Consider the following 19,304-nt stretch of genomic DNA (forward strand, 5'->3'; position numbering starts at 1 on the left):
TGATGTTGTGTACAGCATGAATAAATACTCCACATTCACTTTGACCACAAAAAAATTCTTTTTTGCAATAATAAATTTAAAAGTGATTCCTGTTATCTACAAATTTCTCCTTTATTTCTCAGCAACCTAAAAATCTTTTCATTTAGCTAAAATGGTCCAACGGTACTTTATTCAGCTCTGAGCCAGCACTTTTATCTTCTGAGATATCACAGGATGCTTGAAATAACATGGATTCTAAAGATTGGTACATTGTAACACTAACACAGTTCAGAGAGGGTGGACTACTTATCCAAAGGGGAAGTTTTTTTCTCTGCTGAAGTCAAGTATTTCCGTCTCTTATCCCCAAGCCTTCAACACACCAGCAGCAGTTACGGACTCAGTTTACGTGCCTCTAACAGCATGTGGAAACTTCTGGCCAGGGAGCATTTACTGTGAGTCTACTAGGTAAAGCCATGACTGAGCCCCAATTAAGAATGCCAGTGCCGTGACTGGGAAGGTCATCAGTGGACTTTGGAACAACCGCATGGCTAGATGTGAGCATCGAGGAGGTGGGAGCTGTCCTTTCATGCCTGGAAAGCTGTCCATGATACTTGAACTCGAAAGTCCAGGGAGCAAACGGCCATGCTCTGACTGCTTTGATCCTGCTGGGGGTAATACTGTAATTTGTGAGTAAGTTGTAATCTTGCCCTGCAGAGCAGCTGAGAACCTTTTTCTGGAATCAGCTTTGACCCAATTGGACTCTTGGGTTTAGGTGGATGGGCAGCTAAGATGTTTATTGCCGTAGTATCTCATGCTCTGCGAGAACACTCGGGCTCTTTTCTGTTTGTTTTTTGTTGTTTTAGTTGTTGTTGGTGGTGATGTGGAGTGTGTGTGTATTAGTTCTACATGTTAATGAACAGATATCTGAAATCTCACTGTGTTTCCTATCCTTTGTCCTGCTGGCCCGTTAGAAGCACAGGGTCACGCAAGCAAGAGGTGCTCAAAGCAGCTTTAGGCAGCAGGACTTCCATCCCTCAGGAACTCTGCCTTCCTTCCCCGAGCCTGCCCTCTGCATCCCTGAGTTCTTTTCCTGAACCCCTCACCTATTCTCCACCTTCGTTTAAGTTCACGATGAACCCTGTGTGGCATGTTTGTGATGTCGTGTAGAGGCCTCTGTCCAAAAATGAGCTCTTGTATTGAGGAGAGGAGAGGCTGGTTTGAGGAGGCATGCCAGCCCGCCACGGTGTTCAGTAGCGCTTATTGGTTAATGTCTGCAAATTTTCTTTTTCGACAAAAAGCTAAATGGGGCTCATTAAGCTCCTCTTGGTGTAATTTTTTTTAAAAAGAAAGGACAGGTTAAAAATAGCCTACGAACAAGTCTTAGGGGCAGTGAAAGCTTTGGTTGTTAGGAAGAACTGGTGATGAGGTCCAGGGAGGGTGTTCACACTTGAAATTCAAATTTCTGCAGTGGCTGTGGGACCCACACAGGAGGGGAAGGCTGGAGCTGAGTGAGAGAGGCCTCGGGGGCAGGGCACCGGTTCCAAGAATAGACTCACACTCAGATTCAACTCAGTTTTGCTTTTTCAAGCACCTATTAACATACAAGCTACCAAATGGTAATAACAGAAGTTCCTGACTCATGCCTGCCTAGGAGGTCAGGATCCTGGTACAGTTTCAAGAGAGAGTTGGGACTGGAAAATCTGAAGGCCTGCCCCATCGTGAGGTACCGGCCCTTTGAAGAAGACAGCTGTCCTGATTCATCAAGGGCTGACAAGGCCTAGCCTTGCCTGCTGTGTGCTGAGAGAAAGAAATACAGCTGGAAGTGGGGTTTTAGTCACTGCCCCTCACTAATGAGCCCCGGTGCTGATAGCTAAGTGAAGAGGCTTCCAGGGGCAGCACATTCTATTCTGACACCTCCCTCCCCAGGTTCTACTGTTGGTGAAAGGAAAGGCAAGGAGAGCTTTGCAGATGAAAATTAGTCATCAGTGAGCACTCTATAGCCCACGAGCTTTAACAAGGGCTTGTGTGTGCCGGCTTCTGGATCCAGCGCTTGCAGGGCTGTGGATCTCTGGCCTTCTGAGCACCTGAGCCTGAGATGCTCTCTTCTGACCATGCCTCCCAGCTCTCGGCCGTGGTGCCCACCACCTGGTTCCCCAGGACTGAGGACCTCTCTAGCCCGTACCGATTTTTTTAAATAATATATTTTGATTGAAGTATAGTTGATTTACTATGTTGTGTTAATTTCTGCTGTACAGCAAAGTGATTCAGTTACACATATATATATATATATTCTTTTTTATATTCTTTTCCATTATGGCTTATCGTAGGGTTTTGAATATAGTTCCCTGTGCTGTACAGTAGGACCTGTCGTTGACCTGTACCAACGTTAATACGGATTCGTGAACACAAGAGCCTTTCCTGCTTCTCATTGCCTCCTGGACGGACAAGGAGGGAAAAGGGGGGATGGCAAAGAATGACTCATTCTGTAGGAGGGAGGGAAGAGCTCTAGCCTCTCTTAAGGTTAGGTCACTGCTGGTCCCCACTTTCAGCAGGCCACAGGCAAAACACATGGGGTTGACTTAGAAGATCTTGAAGGTGTTGTCCAGTGATGACTTCTGGGGCTTGAGCTCTGTGTGCTGTTGTCTCTGCTGGAGAACAATGAAAAGATGGCATTCAGAAGGTGGGTAAGGCTGAGACAGATGGAAGCAGAGACAGCCACTTGGCAGGTGCATGGTAGGGGGAGCAAGTACCAGATTGGGACCCTGACTGGGTGACCCGTGAGGCCCCTGTAACCCTAAGATGCTGTGGTTCCCGAGGAATGGGGTTGGGGGATGGTTCCTGAGTCTGGAGTTGTAGCAGCCCTGGTGGCCAGTTGGCTCCTTTCCTTCCTCCAGTTTGTGCCACGGACTCAGGAACCCAGGCCTCCTCCCTATCTGCTGAACTGTCCACATAGTAACTCACCCCAGAGGCGATAATTCTGTGGGCCCAGCCTTCTTGAGTGTAATAAGAATATTGGAGGCCTTTTGTTGAAGGCTTATCATCTGCCAGGAACCACACCAGGCTTGTACCTACATTATTATCTCATTTATTCATCAGCCAGTCCCAGGTTCAAATCCCAGCTGTGCCATGTGTTATCAGGTGTCACTTTAGGCAAATTACTTAAATAAATTAATGCATGAAAAGAGGATTAAATAAGTTAATGCATGAAAGGAGCTTAGCAGAGTGCCTGGCACAGGGCTTAGTAATGTTAACCATTGCTATTATATGCCAGGAGTGTCATTATTATTATCAGATCTATTTTATACATGCAGCCAATGCTCTCCAACCTGGGTTCACTGGACTTTAAAGCTTGGTTTTTTCCCCCATTATGCCTCATGGCTTTTTAAGCCTTCTCTCTCTTTTTTTTTTTTTAATTTATTTGTTTATTTATTTATTTATTTTTGGCTGCGTTGGGTCTTCATTGCTGCATGTGGATTTTCTCTAGTTGTGGCGAGCAGGGGCTACTCTTCGTTGCGATGCATGGGCTTCTCATTGTGGTGGCTTCTCTTGTTGCGGCGCATGGGCTCTAGGCGCACGGGCTTCAGTAGTTGTGGCATGTGGGCTCAGTAGTTGTGGCGCACGGGGTTAGTTGCTCCACGGCATGCGGGATCTTCCCAGACCAGGGCTCGAACCTGTGTACCCTGCACTGGCAGGTGGATTCTTAACCACTGCACCACCAGGGAAGCCCAAGGCTTCTCTTAAATGATGTGGCAATTATAAGACTCAGAATCACTTGAACTCTCCTGAGAGTGGAATATCGTCATTTCTTGTTTCCTATTAAATAGTTAAACACACTGACATATAGATCACAAGATGGTTTCACTTTAAAAATCACACCTGGGTTTCCCTGGTGGCGCAGTGGTTGAGAATCTGCCTGCCAATGCAGGGGACACGGGTTCGAGCCCTGGTCTGGGAAGATCCCACATGCCGCGGAGCGACTGGGCCCGTGAGCCACAACTACTGAGCCTGAGCGTCTGGAGCCTCTGCTCCGCAGCGAGAGGGGCCGCGATAGTGAGAGGCCCGCGCACTGCGATGAAGAGCGGCCCCCACTCGCCGCAACTGGAGAAAGCCCTCGCACAGAAACGAAGACCCAACACAGCCAAAAATAAAAATAATAAATAAATAATAAATAAAAAATTAAAAAAAAAAAATCACACCTGCAGGTTCAGGAGCTGTGTCTCACACATTTTGGTTTCCCCAGTGTCTAGCAGAGTACCTGTCACATCGTAGGCACTGATTACATATGTATCGAGTTGAACTGACTTGGATCCAGAGGGAAAATGAAGCTGGTGAAGTAACTAGGGATTCACATCGCCCCTTGTCCATCCCCTGGGTGCCCCATTTGGCCCCAAAGGTTGTTGTCACCATACTTCCCAGCCTATTGTGAATTAAGGGACTTTTCTTTTTTTTTTAAGTTTCTTCTCCTATGTTTCTTTCTTCTTAGTCATTCTTCTCAGTTCATTCATTCATTTATTCTACAAGTAATCATTAAGTGCCTAGTATGTATCAGGCTCTGTGCTTGGTGCTGAGATATAATAATGAGCAAGAAAACCAAAGTTCCTCCCCTCACAAAGGGATCCAGCAAGTATTTAGTAGGTGAGGTTGGAATAAAATCAGTAAGGAAATACAGAATGTCGTGTACGTGAAACAGAAAGATGTGTGTCCTGTGTCCCATGCTCTGGTGGGAGAGCTGTGGGCTGCCATGGGAAAGTGTGGCAGGAGTGCCTCACATTGACTCATGGGATCAGTTCACAAGGAGCAGTGGGAACTGAGTCTTGAAGGGGAGTGGGTGCTACACAGGTAAGGGAAATAGGGGGAAGTTGTGTTTTCAGCAGAGAGAAGTGCTAGGAACCCGCTAACCCAATAGGGACCTAGTGGGTATGAAAGGGGGGAATAGAGCTTTTACTCTTGAGAAACAAAATGTGTAGAAATGGGGCAACCTGGGAAAATGTTTAAAGTAATAGCAACAGATGGAAAATCACATCAGATGATGAATATATGAGTGTGAATTCATCCAGAAGAATGCAGTAAGAGGTATTGTGTCAAAGTGAAATTCACAGACTACCTGCATCAGAGTTACTTGGGATGCTAGTTAACTATGCAAGGACATTATCTCAGACCTCAGGAATCACAATGTCTGAGGTAGGGGCCGGGTCTCCGCAAGTTCAACAAGCACCATGGTGCCTATTAAGGTTTGAGAATGACTGTGAACCAGTATCTGCTGAGCACTTCCTAGGCCTCAACAAGCACCAACATTCAGGATCAGAGAGGAGTGGTCTAAGGCCCAGAGGAGATGGCCACACAGACCCTGGGGCATGAAGGCACGGTGGTCTCAGAGGTGGATAAAGAAAAGAGAGGATGTTTCCAGTAGATAAGGTTGGAATAAAGTCACTAGGGAGTCCAAAAAGATGTGTGTATGGGACAGCAAAAATACTAGACTGGCTGGAATGGAAGGGCAAGGTTGTAGAATAACAAAGATTTAGCTAAACAATTTCTAAGGAATTCTGCAAATGAAAGACATTTAATTAGACAATAGGACATTATTATTAAATGGTCTTCAGCAGGAAACGCCCCACTGCGGTGGAAATGCTACTGCAAGGATGGTTAATAGTAAAATACTTTTGCATTTATGAGTTCGGACATCTCACTTACTTTCACTGAAACTCAATTTCTTCATCTATAAAGTGGAGATAGTAATACCTACTTTTCAGGGTTGTGAGGATTGAATGGTAGGTATGTGAAAAATCAATCCTATTCTGGACCAAGGCTATATTGAAACAATAACAAAAACTAAAACCAAACAAACACACACAACTTTTATTAATCCATCGTTGTCGCTTATGATGTCTGCTCCCATGATAATTACTGTACCTGTTCACTGTTTATTTCCTCTCTTCTTGTGTGTGGTATGCTTGTCTCTAGCTGCTCAGGGCTTTCTGGGAATCCATATAGCTAGCCTTCTCGTGGTGCGCCCTCTAGTGCTGGATTCTATAATGACTCAGTCTTAGAACTGAGGATAAAGTCTTCTAATCTTACAAGAAACTGTTCCTTAAAGCTAATATAACCTACATAAAAATACATCTTTAGTAGGATGCTTCGCACTGACGCCAAAGTAAAATTACTTTGGAATTTTATGGCTGTAATATCAACGACCGATTAGGGATTTTCTGCTCAAAACAAAATCTCTTAGCAAATACTGCGGAGTTGAAGATAGAACCAAAGATACAAAATTTCTCCATCCTGAGGCTTCCCCTTCATGCTTCCAAAGCAACGGAAAAACGTTTCCTTCAAATACGTCTTCTATTGATTATTTTACTTAAAAAGTTTCCTGTTTTGAAAGAGTGGGAATATCGCTAACTTGGGAACACCAGCAGTCTGACATGTCATGCCAATTCTGTTATCGGCTCATTGGGTGACCTTGGCTAAGCAACTCTCCTTCTCTGGATCTTAGCTTCTGCAAATGTAAAATGAGAGATGTAGACTCCACTATCCCTCAGGGCTCTCCTAGCATGTGGCTCTTTGCCTATATAGAGAGGCTGTGCAGGGAGTGGATATCACGCAGAGTAGGAGTCAGAGACCTACATTCTTATCCCTGTTCCAGGATTTACCAGCTCTGGGACCTGGGCCAACCATTTAACCTGTCTGGACCTCTTTACCCCACTGGACCCTGTTGCTCCCAGAGCTGGCACCAGTTCGCCCAGCACTGAAAAGCAAAATGTTAGGACTAGTGGCAGGACAGATACTCCTTATCATGGGGTCCTTGGCCCAGACTGTGGTCACCATATTGTGTCCTTTAAAAAAATAAAAACAAAGACAAAACTGGAATCCCAGTGAAAGACTATAAGCCCACCGCCAGAACAAAAAGCTGTGGGCTCTGGCAGGTACTTCTGGGGCCAAGTGATGATGCTTTATTTTTTTAACATCTTTATCGGAGTATAATTGCTTTACAATGGTGTGTTAGTTTCTGCTTTATAACAAAGGATGATGCTTTAAATAGGCTTGTTCTCTGATTTCTCCAGCCATCTTGGGTAGAGAAGATTTACGTAAACCACCTAGGCAGATGCCACGTGGGAGCGAGCTGGCCTTATTTGTCAACAGTATTCAGAGGGCTGAAGGGAGAGGCGCCTTCCCCATCAACGAGGCAGCTTCACGTCAGCATTATTTCCCTGAATTTTGAAAAACAGCTTCTGTCTTCAGGCTGTGTGACTGAAAGGGAGAAGCCAGGTTGCAAAACAATTCTGATAAGAGAGGCTCGGTGCTTCCCTCCACTTCCTTTGGGGCACCATCGCCCCGGCTACCGAGGAGTCCGAGGAAGGCAGCGGGGAGCACGTGGGCAGACAGGTGCGGAGAGTCTGCCAGTGCTGAGCGAGCTGGCTCATTCCTCCCACATTGCTCTTGTTTTAAACATTGAGACTCCTGCCAGCAGTATATTTAGCATGATGTGCATAGCTACGCAGCTGTAAAGTTGACATCCCGTGGGGTGAGGAAGCGGAAAAGCCACGGCTTTCCCCCAGTGCCCTCCCTTCACAAAGGAAATCAGGGCTTCTTTGCACACTGCCCCAGATAAGTCAATTGAATTGGGCACGTCTGCTTTCTGCGGCGCTCCTCGCTTTGTTTGCAGTATCCCAGGAGATGGGTTGGAGAGAATGGGGAAAGGAGATTGTCACTGAAAGGGCCCTCGTTCTGCATTTCTAAGTCCCTTGCTCATATAATTAGGAAATCAAACACTTTATAACAATTCAGGGCCTGCCAAAGTCTTATGTCTCGAAAATAAGAAAGAAGCCCCTTCATTAAAGAGTCCATCTTTTCTGCAGAGACAGACTGAAATCAGAAAACCTAGATTAAAGCCCAACTCAGTCACTTATTAGCTGTGCAAGCTGGGGCAAATCCTCAAGGGCTATAAATAAAGAAAATATATCCTATCTTTCCTATTGAGCTCAGAGAGTGGTTATAAGAATGAAAATTAAAACGTGATAAGGTTTACACAAGGAATCTGGCAACTGGAAGGGATATTTAGGCGTGCCTGCCTCCCATACTCATCAAATCTGTGGAATTGGCTGCTAGAGGGAGATATGTGGGATGTCAGGCATGAAGCAAGCAAAACTGATGGGGGGAGATATTTGGGGCTTTGTCTTGGCTTACTCCCTTCAGTCCTTTATTTAGTCTGTCCACACATGAAAATGGCTTCAATTCCCTTCAGCCATACTGTCCCCACCAAACAGCTATCCACAAAGGGTACACAGTGGACCTGATTCTCCAGTCCCATCACAGCAGCCTGGGCCCATCCACATGTGACTGACCATGTGCCCGATGGCTCATTTGTAATGCCACCCAACATCTATTTTCATATACTGGGAGGCCAGGGCAACAGCCTCCTACAGACCTAAAGGAAAAGAATATCCAGGTGCATATAATCACCTCACTGGGTCCCGTCTAGGCCACAGCTGGATTACGTTTACCGAACTCGAGTAGAGCTGCTCAGATGGGCATGGAACCCCCTGGGGAGCTTGTGCAATGTGAATCTGATCCAGACGGTCTGGAGCGGGAACTGCCATCCAGCCCTCAGGGGGTGCTATGCTGGTGGTCCTCAGAGCAGACTTGGACTGTCGAGGACGTAGAAGACTCATATCAAGGACAGAATCATCTCTGCCTCACAACCCTGTTTGCTGCAGTTGACCCACAGTTGTAAGCCTACCCTCTTGATTTCAACCCCAATAATACGCGGTACTCCCTCTCCCCCAGCTCAGTGGCCGGTGCCCTCTGTCATGGGCAGGTGTTCTCTTGCCCATGGACTCTTTCTCATATGGGCTGCTCTGAGACTCTTTGGAGACCCAGTTCCTGGGGTCTCTCACTTGCACTTTCTGAATTCCATGATCTACTCACCGATTGGCTGCTTAAAACTCCCCTTTTAGGGGCTTCCCTGGTGGCGCAGTGGTTGAGAATCCGCCTGCCAATGCAGGGGACACGGGTTCAATCCCTGGTCTGGGAAGATCCCACATGCTGCGGAGCAACTGGGCCCGTGAGCCACAACTACTGAGCCTGCGCGTCTGGAGCCTGTGCTCCGCAACGAGAGGCCATGATAGTGAAAGGCCTGTGCACTGCGATGAAGAGTGGCCCCCCCGCTCGCCGCAACAACTCCCCTTTTAGCCTCTGTTCTTGGAAGTTGAACTCTGTTGGAATTCCTTTAGGAATGGATGGCCCTTTGGGGCAAAGTCTCTTTTAAGGAGGTTCCAGGTCAGCTCACAAGGCACACTCCCAAACTGCACTTCTCGTTCACCGGTAAACACACACCTTTGCCCTGTGGTCAGTGGAGTGAACTTGCTGCCCAAACGGCACCCTCTGCACTGCTGCCACAGGCAGCCTCTGTCAGACGCCTGCCCTTGCCTTTAGATTTCTCAGGCCTGGGGCGGATACCCGTCCACGCCCCACCTCCAGGGACACATTTCAATTGCTTCAGAAGGTCTCCCTGAAGCCGCCATCTCTGCTGCACTGTGGGGATTTGGGGTGAAACACACACCAGCCACTGGCCAACTCCTCCCCCTGCACTTCCCAGCTTCGCTCTCAGGCCCCCCAGCCTCTCTCAGGCTGAGGCTGGGTAGTCAGCTAAGGTCTCAAACCAGTTCTTAGCTCCTTCTTTGCAAGTCCTGCACAGTCGAGCTAGCAACCCACTCTGGAAAAAGGGAACGCTTGCCACCTACTCTCCTGTGTCCTCAAAGGCCAGCCCAGGACTCTCTGCGACTGTGGCCTTTGATACTGTAACAGTCACGGAAGGAGGGTTTGGGACCCCAAAGCACTGTTTTTGACAGAATAAAATGCAGCCCTTGCTCCCTAAGCTCCTTAGGTGTTTGAAAAATATCTGTTCAAGTTCTGCTCCAAGCTATTTGACATAGCAGAGAGTGACAGGCCCTGTCACCCAGCTTCCCAGCGAGCCTACCATCCTGGACATCCCCCACCCCCACCCCAAAGGTACACAAGAGCTCCACTCCAGGGGGTGAAGGAAACCACAGTCTGGGTCACTCCACTCACTTCCCAGCTTGGGAGAAGCTGGGGGAGCCCTGGGGGGAGTGGGCAGCATCTCTGAAAGTTAGACTATAATAGCCCCAAGGGCAGGGACTCACCTGTCCCCTTCATGATGCCAGTGCCCTGTCTGACACATATGGGTGCTCATGGAATATCTGGGGAATGAATGACTGGTCACTAGGAATGTTGGTGGCCAGGTCAACCCATTTCTCTGTGATGATGGTCCTTCCTGGGTCCTGGATTTTTTAGAGCAGTTCCTCATTAAAATATGTCCAAAATTGGGACTTGGAAATTATGGTGACTATTTCAGGAAGGGACATGTTCAGCTTGGTTGCTCTTTGAGCCCTCATATGAAGGAAGGTACCACTCCACCCCCCTGGAAAGCAATGTGGCCCAGGAAGGCCTGGGCCTAAGACAGCAGGAGGGGCTCTGGGGACATTCAGAAGTTGGTCTCTACTGGACACAGTGGCCGAATGGATGTTGAGTGAAGGAGAGGGCGGAGTCCATGACTATTATAATTATTTTGTAAACTGTACCAGGTATTAGTCCCAATGCATTGGATGGCTTTTGAAATGATTAATGAAAGAACCGGCTTCTACATTTATAAATTTATTTCACCAAAATATCAGGAAAAATCTAAAAGTCAATTGTATAACTTGATGCCAATTTGCCTCTTTTGTCTGGGGTCTGGGATAATGCTTGGTGAGATTACCTATTTCCCCCCTCACCCCCAGAAATCACACATCCAAAATTCATTAAGAAAAGATGTGTTTATAGGCATCACCACCTCTAACCCTGTAAAAAACTAGGGAGCATTAACTAATTTCCATGGAATTAACCTACTCACCAGGGGAGATTGGCCAACTATTCTAGCATACTGTAACTCCTACCAAGGCCTGTATAAGGTAACATACCTATCGTATCCAATGAGTGTATCAGCTATTTGTGCTGCAAACCCAAAATTTAGTGGCTCAAAACAACGAGCATTTATTATCTCAGTTTCCATAGGTCGTGAACTGGGAGTGACTTACCTAGGGGGTTCTGGCACATGTCATGTCTTATGAGGCAGACCTGATGTCTACCAGGGCTGCAGTTACCTGGAGGTCTAATTGAGGCTGGAGGATTTACTTGCATGCTCACCTCCTTTGTCAGCTGGCTACTGACTGGAGGCCCTTTGTAATGATTAAAATGTAGTATTTACAGTTTTATTATATTTGTAGATAATTTTATCCCACTAGGTACTTTTCTTTCCTAAAGTCTAGAATTACTGTCATGTGGGAGACTGTGACATTTTGTAACATTAAAAAAGAATTTTTGGACTGAAGTTCCTGGCACATAATAGATGTTCGCTAAATATTTGTTTGACTGGATTAAATCAAATGTAGGGCACCACTGAATAAGATGATCAATTTGGTCTCTGCCCACTCTAAAATCTTATGAATTCTTTACTTTAACTCTGAGGCAATTTACCAGTTTGAGTTTTACTGTAACCAATCACTCCTACATAATTAAAACCAGCTCTGGTCCACTGCATCATTTCTTAAATACTGGGAGACTTTCTGTTTCACATACATATAATGGCACTGCCCTCTTAGTATGCATATCTTCAAAATCCCTTACTGGAAATAATCTTCCCCTTTTGTATAAATGAAGTAGGTGGAACTTTTACACTCCACCCTTTGAAGATTTTGCATTATAAATTCATTCAGGAACACGGATTATGTATGCTTGTGAGGGTAAAATTAGGAGACAATGTGGCACATCCCCAGAAGGGGGGTGGGGATTTCCAAGGCTCTTCACAAACCCCCCAACCTTTATTATTTTATGCTGTATAAGGTTATTAAGTTCTAAAATTTTTAGTCAAAAATATGAAACAATATATGTTGCTGGTAGGGTAAAGAAGCTCCTGGTGTTCCCCTCATCCATCTGAGATCAGTCCCAGGAGGAGGGATGTTTCTATAGATTGGTCACGTTCCTGTCCAACTTGCAGAGATATTCTTGAGCCACTCTTTCTAAGGCTCAGGGCATGGGAGGTGGAGCTTAAGTAAGACTTCCGTCTTTGGGGATGGTTTTCCTCCGGAGGGGGAAGGAGGAAGGAGGCATTGTGGCTGCTTCATATCATTCTCTGTTGTTTCTTCCCTCTCTGTCTTTCCCCTCTGTCTGGGTAAGTCAGAAGGGCAGGGCTGAGTTCATCTGAGGGCTGGGGCTGGCTGCTCCGAACGGCTCTGTTCCGGCCATTGGTACCCACGCAGGCTCACGGCTTTCTTCTTCTTGGCCCTCATTCCTGATTGTCATGGCTTGGTTTTGCCCTCCCACCCAGTGCTGGGATGAAGGGGCTGAGGCTCGGGTGGTGCCTAGACTAGGAGGGTCAAATAGGCTGTGGGACCAGTTTTATTTCTAGGCTCTGGGCCACTTGACCTGGCTCCGCCCAGCCTACTAGCGGAGTACAAAGCCCAAGTTTCCAAGCCATGTACATGTCGGCCTCCAGAACTTCTCACAGGGTTAGCAACAAGCGGAGGATGAGATCGAAGTGTTCTGATCTTCTCTCCAGGTCATCTGTTTTTGTTTGCAACAATATGTCATGTTATTTAAGAGGAGGATTTTAGGTAGAGAACATGGGAAATGGACATTAATTCAGACTGTTCTGACTTTGCGTTTATAATACAGGAGATTGTTCTGAAATGTAACAAACCACAAATTTAAAGTTAGAACACTGGGGTTCAAACCCCACTACATACTATTGGCTAAGATATTTAGCCTCTGGTTTCTTGGAAGTGTGTGTGTTATGTATACATCTTATAGGAGAGTTAGGAGTGAATGGGCTATCATATATATGTTACACAAATAGTAGTAGATGCTTGGTAAACACTTCTTGAATTTCTATGATAGTTCAAATACATTTTACTGAATTTAAAATTTTGAGATTATTTCTTCTGAGTGTTTTCAAGACTTATTTGCTAAATTCATAGCATTCTTTTATTTTCAAAGCAAGGGATAAAAAACTTATGTTTCTCAATATGCAGTCTATTTTGGGAATCAGCAATTACTTCTTATATTCAAAGACATGTATAGTTCTGACACACTACTATTTTGATCTATAGCTTTTGTCATTTAATTAGTCTCATTTAATTTATTACATTTTGTTGATGCTAATTATGCATATTTTACCTAAAAGGATTAAAAACACTTCACAAAAATATTTCCCACATTTTGTGCTTTCATTCTACAATAGATATCAGTGATTTTAACCTAGTTTTCTCTATTATTCTAATTGAGGGACATTTTCTTACACAGAACCAACTTAGTATGTAGCCAAGTTTTAAAATAAACAATTTAGAATTTTATTTTGTTCTTGCAGTAATGTAATGGCAACACCACAGGCAATATTAGTCAGAATCAGTGATTTGTCCAAGGGCACACAGTTAATAAGTGGGAGAAAGTTAGTAGCCAAATCTGGGCAGCCTGACCTTAAAGCCTGAACTCTAACCAGCACACTACCCAGTCTCCTAACTGATGTCTTAGCCACAGTGATCACCATGAATCCGAAGTGTCTTCAAAAGTCCCGGCTTAACTCTTCTGTCTCTTTAGTTCATGATGATGCTCTAACTTGTCGAACTGTGTGTTCCATATTCTGGTAAAATTTTAACATAGGTGGCAACTACGTGTTTATTGAACAGACACTTACATTGTGCTTACTAGTCTAAACGCTCTATTAAAATTAACTTAATCCTTATCACAGCTGTATAAGCTGTGTATTACCATGTCACCTCCATTTTCTACATGAGGCAATTGAAGATCAGAGAGGTTAAGCAACTTAAGCGAGGTTGTAGAACTAATAAGTAGTAAATGGTAGAGCTGGGATTCAAACCCAGGCCACCTGGCTAGTAACCATTATGCCACATTGCCTCTACATTTGCGATAACAGTCAATGGAACACTTCTCATATGCTCAGCACTCAATTAGGGAGATATAGACAAAGACTTTACCCTTCAGTTGCACACAAATTACAATAATAAATAGTTGTTCAGAGAAGGGTAAAGTTCAGGCAGGCTAGAGCAGGCTCTGAATGTATGGCAGACACTGCTGATTGTCTATGTTATCTTCAGGCTCTTCCTCTTCCTTTCTAACCAAATGCCAGTCTTGTTTAGGATAACAATGTGCCCAGTAAGAGGTGGCTGTGCAATCAAGTTCTGGCCAACGAGATGACAGAGGAAGTCTGCTGGGTGGGGCTTCCTGGAAAGCTATTATTTTCCTGATACCAAGGTGCAGGTTCAGTTGACATGCACCTTTGACCTTTTGCCCTTGTCCTTGCCCTTTCTTTTTCCCTGGGACCCAGATACAATACCTGCAGTGGAGCAGCTATCCTACAACCATGAGGACTAAACCCAAGTGCTAAGGATGGCAGACAAGGAAGTTAGAAGCAGCCTGGTCCTTGATGATTTCTTTAAGCAGCTGTAGCAGTCCTGGACTTCTTGATGTGTGAGAAAAAAATAAACCCTGGGGGCTTCCCTGGTGGTGCAGTGGTTGAGAGTCTGCCTGCCAGTGCAGGGGACACGGGTTCGAGCCCTGGTCTGGGAAGATCCCACATGCCACGGAGCAGCTGGGCCCGTGAACCACAATTACTGAGCCTGCGTGTCTGGAGCCTGTGCTCCACAACAAGAGAAGGCCGCGATAGTGAGAGGCCCACGCACCGCGATGAAGAGTGGCCCCCACTTGCCGCAACTAGAGAAAGCCCACACACAGAAACAAAGACCCAACACAGCCATAAATAAATTAGTTAATTAATTTTAAAAAAAACTATTAAAAAAAAAAACCTCATATGGTTAAAGCAATGTAGTCGAGTTTCTGTTACAAGCAATTGAACGAAATCCTAACTGATACAGAAAACTTCAGGGATAGAGTATCCATTTAAGCTTTGAAGGTCAGGAATATTCAGCTAGGTTGGGGAAAAAAAGAAGCGTACCAGGTGTGGAGTGTGTCCTACCCAATGGCAAGGCAGCAGAACCAGCACAGAGGGTTCAGGGGAAGGTGGGAAACCAGCAGGTCTGGGAAGAACATGGCTAACACATCTCCGTAGCACCTGAAGAAGAGCAAGAACAGTAAAGGAGCTGATGTATGAAATAGCATGGAAGGGGCTGAGACTCAGTGAGAGATGAGCATTGGGCCACATCATGGATTTGGAACTAAGAGTTTGGACCTTATGAATACAGAGGTGGGAGGCATCAAAGAGCTTGGGGCGAGGATATGATATTAAAGAGCCTGCATACAGGTGTTCTATAAATGCTATTGGATCTTCACACAGTCAGTGCACAAATAGTTTTGAGCATTCTACTATGTGCCAGTCACTGTTCTAAGCCCAGAGTGAGAGATCAAGATTCTGTAAGATGATATAAGTTCAATTTCTGGGTCCCTAAACAAATATTTTAGAAAAGGGGTCCCATTATTCCTTCTTTTTTTGTTGTTGTTGTTTATTTGTTTTAATTTATTTTTTCTTATTAGTCATCAATTTTATACACATCAGTGTATACATGTCAATCCCAATCTCCCAATTCATCACACCACCACCACCACCACCCCCCCTGCCGCTTTCCCCCCTTGGTGTCCATACATTTGTTCTCTACATCTGTGTCTCAATTTCTGCTCTGCAAACCGGTTCATCTGTACCATTTTCTAGGTTCCACATATATGCGTTACCATTATTCCTTCTTAAAATGATAAAACATGGAGTGTTTTGAGTGGGACTGGCTGAGTTCAAATCCTGGCTTTATCACTTGACATCTCTGTGCCTCAGTTTCCTCAGCTGCATTATGCATCTAATAAAAGTACTTGCGGGGCTTCCCTGGTGGTGTAGTGGTTGAGAATCTGCCTGCTAATGCAGGGGACATGGGTTCGAGCCCTGGTCTGGGACGATCCCACGTGCCACGGAGCAACTAGGCCCGTGAGCCACAACTACTGAGCCTGCGCATCTGGAGCCTGTGCTCCGCAACAAGAGAGGCCGCGATAGTGAAAGGCCCGTGCACCGCGATGAAGAGTGACCCCCGCTTGCCACAACTAGAGAAAGCCCTCGTGCAGAAACAAAGACACAACGCAGCCAAAAATAAAAATATATATAAATAAAACAGTAATTATAAAAAAAAAAAAAAATACTTGCCACTTTGCTTAATTATGAGGATTCCGTGAGGCAGGACTGACTCAGTGCTCCCCGTCTACAGGCTGTCCTAGCTTCCCATTTTTCAGTCCCCCAGTCGTGGAGCATCCCTGACTCCTCTTCTTGCATCAGCAAATCCTATTGGATTTAACTTCAGAATATCTCCAGAATCCCATTGCTTTGTAGCACGTTCACTGCTATCACCTGGTCGTGGCCACCTTCATCTCTGCAGTGGTTACTTGGTGCCCGTTCTTCCCAGATGTCCTCTTTAGAACTAGTGTGCCCATCCTCCACCCACTGGTTATTGGTTGTTGAAAGCACAACCTGCTTCACTCAAAACTTACACACTCTTCCAAGGGGCAGCACTGTGAATACATTAGTGTTACGTGGCAAGGGGGAAGTCGGGTCGCTAATCAACTGACCTTCAGATGGGGAGATTACCCTGATCATTCAGGTGGACCCAGTGTAATCACAGGGGTCCCTATAAATGAAAGAGGGGGCAGAAGTCAGTCAGTGAAGGAGCTGTGACAACGGGAATAGAGGTAGGAGTGATGGGATTGCTGGAATTGGATTCTCCCCTAGAGCCTCCAGAAGGGTGGCAGGCTGTGAGATAATAAATTTGTCTTGTCTTAAGTCACTGTGTTTGTAGTACTATGTTACAGCAGGCACAGGAAACTCATGTGATTTTGGACAACTCTGAAGGGCCATCCCAGCTCCAAGAGCTTCCCCTAGGAGTGGCTGAAGCCTCAGTTGCCACCATCTTGCAGGCTGGCTTCTCTCTCTGCCCTAATTTGCCTTCTTTGTGTCTTTACAGGTGTATTTCCCAAGCATGAACCCCGAAAGCCTTCTGCATGCAATTCTTCATCTCAAATTTGTTTCCAAGGAACCCAAGGTAAGACAGTCTCTCACATGAATTGTTGTAATGCCCCCTGCATGGTCTCCATGCTTATACCCTTAACTCTCTGCTGCAGGCTCTTCTCAACATAGTAGACCCAATGACTCTGTGAAAACATAAATTAGATCAAGACACTCCATGGCTTTCCTTTTCACTCGGAGTAGAGGTCAGATCCCTTAAAGGTCCTTTCATAATCTTCCCAACCACCCTGCCAATTCCTCCTCTGCCTCATCTCCCGTGACTCTCCCCCTTGTTCACTCTGCTCCAGCCACACGGGCATCCTTGCTCTCCTTGAACCTGCCGGGCAAACTCCTGCCCCAGGACTTCTGCATTAACTCTTTTCTCTGCTCGATGCCACCTTTCCAGTGGGGTCCCTGATCACTCTATTTAAAATAGCAATTGCCCTTCATCCTACACTGGTACTCCCTATCCCTCTTACATGCATTATTTTCTCTATGGACCCTAGAACTTTCTAATATACTATATAATTTATTTATTTGTGTTTATTGTTTTTGTCCTCCCGCTAGACTATACCATCTATGAAGACGAGTATTTTGTTTATTTACTGCTATATCCCCAGTGCTCAGGACTGTGCCTGGCAAATAGCGGTCACTCATAAAAATCTGTCTGATGAATAAATGAATAAATGCAGGTACAGTATTTAGAACAGTGTCTGGCACATAGTAAATGCTTAATAAGTATTAGCTATTACTTTTTGCTAGTAGAGAAGGGGTCATGAGATTCCTGGCATTTCAGAGACGACTTATACTGGTATTTGATCCTATGATCCTGCAGGAAGAGGAAGATGAATCACATACACATGTTGATCGGGACCTTCATTTCCTTGCTTTTATGTGTGTGATCTAACCCCGGGTTGAGCTGTATTCCCTTTAGAATAGACTGAAAAGCAAAAGTCTGAGTCTCTCACACGGACCGAGGAGGTGATCAAGGACATGAGAAGAAGGTGTGGGCTGGAGTTCTCTTTGGAACCACAATTTGGGCCCAGGGAACAGAGGTCAGGAGAAGTCTGATCTGGCTTGAGGTCAGGCCTGATCCATCCCAGGACCTCTTTGGGAAATGGTGAAAGTTCAGCAGTTATACTGAGACAGGAAGGCTGATGGCAGTTTATGCTGATTCTACACTATTTATTGGAAGGACTGCCCTGTTTTAATGAGATTTCTATGAAGAAAGAGTCCAAAGGTCTATTTCATATCCTTGTTCATGAGCCTTATCCTTTCTTGAACTGTGTGCTGTCGGCCCAAGGTACTAGCCAAAGGCGAGGTCCTTTCTTTTTGTAGGTTTTGGGGAAAGAGGCTCAGAAATGTACTTTGAGATGGGAAGGAGCCAGAGTATATGCATGTAAATTTGTAAGATATCCTGAATCCTAGGGAAATACACACTCATCTTTAAAAAATATCTATTCTCCTTCATATATAGATTTGTATTAAACTATAGAAGAACAACATAGCTAATTCTGCCATCTGTTGGTTGGTTGAGCATTTCGAAGAAAAGCTCTTGTGTATGAGGTACTTAAAATCATGGAGTCCTTGACTCCAAAATATAGATAATGCCTAAACTCTCAGGGACAGGAGGGGATTTGTCCTATTTTAAAGATCTTTTGCGATAGACGCTATAACTTTTGCTGCTGGTTCAATCTCAAATTAGACAATGTCTTGGAATGTCTTAATAGCACTTAAGCTCATTTAAATGCTATTTTGACCCCTATTAATCATGTTAGCACCTAATCAGTTGCTAACCCTGGAAATTGCATGCTTGAGATATATATGAAGGAACTCCTGTAATTTTCTTTCCAAAATAAGGTTAATTCCTAATTCTTTAATAGTCTTTTAAAGAGATGGGATGGGGGAGCTTTTCTGAAATTCGTATCATATTCAAATCATGTCAAAGTGCCTCAGGGTTTCCACACCTATCACACAGTGCTTGCTTATTAAAAGTTGAATTCCTAATTCCTTTAAAAATTAACCCATCTTTAAATATCTCTTCTAAATATTCAGAGGGCAAAACATGATATAGACAATAATATGCACATAGAGGATTCCTTTTAGCCCTTGAATAACATACATCTTTGTTGTATTTCTGTTGATGGGAAGTATGAGCTCTATCTCACATCCTTGTGTCTTGAAAACTTTTGAAATAACACACATTGTTGAGGTAAGGTTTTCACTTAGAAAGTCATAGTTCTTTTTTCATTGCACTTTTATT

The 19,304-nt window shown here is 44.9% G+C and overlaps 1 protein-coding gene across 11 annotated transcripts in view; it reads left to right on the forward strand.

The window, feature by feature from the left end:
• LOC309626183 (uncharacterized protein) overlaps positions 1–19,304 on the forward strand; it is a gene marked incomplete at its 5' end in the record, with an annotated part of 82,262 nt that overhangs the window by 13,286 nt on the left and 49,672 nt on the right. For 6 of the 11 annotated variants that reach the window (XM_082386748.1, XM_082386742.1, XM_082386746.1 and 3 more), the window contains one exon: positions 17,001–17,078. Of the gene's footprint in view, positions 1–17,000; positions 17,079–17,608; positions 17,734–19,304 lie in introns of all 11 variants that reach the window. The other 5 variants (XM_082386744.1, XM_082386743.1, XM_082386740.1 and 2 more) reach the window with 1 other exon arrangement.

Source organism: Balaenoptera borealis (assembly GCF_965194805.1).
Source record: "Balaenoptera borealis genome assembly, chromosome: 1".
Classification (NCBI taxonomy): domain Eukaryota; kingdom Metazoa; phylum Chordata; class Mammalia; order Artiodactyla; family Balaenopteridae; genus Balaenoptera; species Balaenoptera borealis.